This window comes from Triturus cristatus, chromosome 2_1 (genome assembly GCF_964204655.1).
Source record: "Triturus cristatus chromosome 2_1, aTriCri1.1, whole genome shotgun sequence".
Lineage (NCBI taxonomy): Eukaryota > Metazoa > Chordata > Amphibia > Caudata > Salamandridae > Triturus > Triturus cristatus.
The window spans coordinates 168,090,437-168,093,574 of record NC_140581.1 but is presented as its reverse complement, the minus strand read 5'-3'; the positions used below and the strand labels follow the sequence as shown (position 1 = coordinate 168,093,574).

The 3,138-nt window shown below is 42.9% G+C and overlaps 1 long non-coding RNA gene across 1 annotated transcript; it reads left to right on the top strand.

Annotated features, from left to right (window-relative positions):
• Window positions 1–245: 245 nt before the first annotated feature.
• Window positions 246–2,686, top strand: LOC146863899 (uncharacterized). Its single transcript, XR_014976586.1, has 3 exons — window positions 246–304; window positions 1,882–2,001; window positions 2,576–2,686. It is a non-coding gene; the product is annotated as an uncharacterized LOC146863899 (long non-coding RNA).
• The last annotated feature ends 452 nt before the right edge of the window (window positions 2,687–3,138 follow it).

Here is a 3,138-nt window from a genome sequence, read left to right as displayed (position 1 = left end):
TACCAACCGGTTTTGGGCTTCCTACATGAGGCCCTTAATAACTAGTCGGTTCGCGAATCCCCAGATACTACTTGTCGACCAGATTAGATAGGTCAATTTTATTGCAATTGTTGTTTACACAAATGTTTTTTAGAAAATCTTATAAAATTATTTTATTTGTTTCACACCAATCATCAATGTTTGTCTCTTTCTTTCTTATATCTTTCATGATCAGCACCCAGGGGCAAGAAGACGGGGGCAGAGTCGGCGGGAGCAGTTCCAGTCGGACAGGAGGACCAGAACGAGGGCTCTTCTGCTGGCCCCAGTAAGTCTTCCTGTTTTTATTATTAATTCTTATTCACTAACTTTTACTGCACCGTATTTTTTTTCCCGAACTATTGTTTCCGTTTCCTAATGCTATTTTTTACCAACAATTACCCTTCGATCTAGACTATCTGTTTCTAGATTCTTGTTATCCCTGCCTCTAACTGCCTCTGCTATGACTCCCTGTACTACTACTATTAGCCTGTCTGTAGCTAAGCATGCCCAGTTGGCCACTCTTTATTTAAAAGGTTTTAAATAAAACTCAGATTCACCAGTAGCTCTAGCCATTGATGAGTCCAGTCTTTTGGGTTGTCCTCTTGTACTCCTTCTATTCTTCTTAATCTTTGAGGCTTTATTAATCTTGATGTTTTTCGACAATACCCACCAACAAAATGCCCAACCAGATTTTACTATTTTGATAGGATAGGACATACTACTACTGTTGTAGGGATTTCCCACATACAGAACATTGCACAAGAAAATAGGATGTTGGTGATGGGAGGTTGGACCTTCCTCACACTCACACCTCACTCAGAACAGAACCCACCACAATCCCCTGCCCGACTAGTTATAATAGTGTTTTTTTACTATTAGCTCTCAGAATACCCCCCCCAAGATACCCAATGAGTAGACAACCCAGAACATAACACTCCCGACCTCTCAGTTGTGGAAGCAATGCACATGGACAGTTTGAACACCCTTCCTTTAGCTCGCTTACTCGTGTAAGTCCATCCACACCAAATACCACTGAGTCTATGTAAGTTCAAAAATGTTATTTGCATTTTGCAACTGACAAGCTCTGTACGTTGTTCTATAATGCAGCACCAACAGCAAAATGCATAAGATTAAAACTATACACATTGTTGCACTTAGTTACACTTACAACAACTGCAAGTCCATAGAACGAAGGAAAAAAAAGCGAAATCATGATTAATAAGTGAACAGTGGTGGAAGCACCACCATCCCCTTAGTAGCAATAGGAATATAGTTTATATAAAATTATAAATGAAGATCTGAGCGAATTCTGTGGACCCCTCACCTTAGAAGAAGCTAGTACTGGTTACATCATTAGCTCTGCAAAGCTCTGGTTCGTTGAATGGAATCTTCCGTCTGTTAGGAAAAAAATGGTGCGCGTTAGTATATTGCAAGCATTTCGCAGTCGTGGCAAAAAGTGTAGCATTTTGGATAAGCAATATGGACTAACACCCGAACTCCATAACAAAGTGGCTTGTTTTGATTGACCTTGTATGCAGCGCTTAGACAGTAGCAGTATGAGCTTATGTGGGCTCAAAGGCGTCACTCTTTATACAACAAGGTGTTAGGTAACGACGCGTGTGCTAAAATAAAAGACACAAAGGTAAAGTGGTAGCATGGCTTGGGCTAACTAAGCAAAGACTAGAATGACTCTAGGGACCATATAACTACTAGTGTCTACTCTACTACTACCTGATTTGTATTTTATACTAGTGATGTATGTTGTATATGTATGTATTACTATTAACTCATTTTTCAATCTTGCTAGTGAAAAATAGGGGGAGGTGTATATGACACCTAAAAAATGTGTAATGTTTTTTCAAGGCGCACTACCAACCACCAGTGCCGGGGCCAGTGGTGACGCGGCTGCTGACGGATGAGAGGAGGAGGCGGCAGTTGCAGGAGCAGCTGCAGGGGGTGAGCCAGCAGCAGTGGCGGGCGGTGGTAAGTTAGATTCCAAATCCTTACTTATTGACATTTCACTCACTGCAAGGGTGTACTGTATAATACTGTACATTTGACTTACTAAGTAAGAGGTTGTTGTGAACGGTTGAAGACACCCTTTACTTAGCATTAGTAAAAGCATTAGTGGCGGGAGTGTTGAGTAACCAATGGCCTCTTCTATCTGATGATTTCAACTCAGCTGTGAAAGTTTTATGGAGAAGACTAAAAGTCAGATCAGATGACCTTGATGGATGGGTTGAACGAAAAGGGAAAGAAGAGTGGAAGGAAGGAGGATGGGCGAGATTTAAGATTTATGACTGGCAGAGAAGGATTCATGGGATGCATGCAGCATGCATACTGTCTGGTGGCTGATAGGAATCAGATGCATGGTTGGTTGAATGCCTGAAACTCCCACAAATGTTAAAGTCCAAGAAAGTGGGAGGATAGATAGTACATACCACAAATGTTATGTGCTTGCTAGTGCTACCGTAACACTATGTGTAGAAATATTTGTCTTACTGCTTTGCTAAGAATATATTTTGCAATAGCCTTGTTTTTTCTTCTTCATATATAGCTACTCCTTCCAAGGGAAAACCTGACCGGAAGGAGTTGGCAGCCAAGGACCGGCGCTGGAAACTGGAGGCCATACAGACCGAATATCGTCGGCTGGTGGTCCTGGAAGAGGAGGAGGAGGAGGCGGCAGCAGCTGCAGCCTCCTCCAAAGCCCAGGGCCCCAGTCACCGCCCTCCAGTGGTACGGCGCCACCGTCTGGCAGCTGCCTCCCACCGCCCCTCCATCAGTGCTGCCCCCCGTGGATGCAACTGCCGCACATTGAAGCGCCTTGTTGCCCACCTGGAGGAGCAAGTTTGTGTCCTCCTGAAAAAAGCCCGCCGAACTTAGACCCTGTTATTATTGCCCATTTTTAATTATTCTTGGGTTTTCTCTTTTGGACAATTGGACATTTTCTGTACAGACATTGGTCGGGGTTAGGGAGAGGGGTGGGTCAGGTGTGGGCTTTTTTTTCCATAGTTTATTTGTGTTAGGGTATTAAATAATATATTTCTACTTAAGTTTACATACGATGTTGTTAATGTTTTCTCGGTGGGGTTACTGTTTTACATCACACTGCATCCTTCT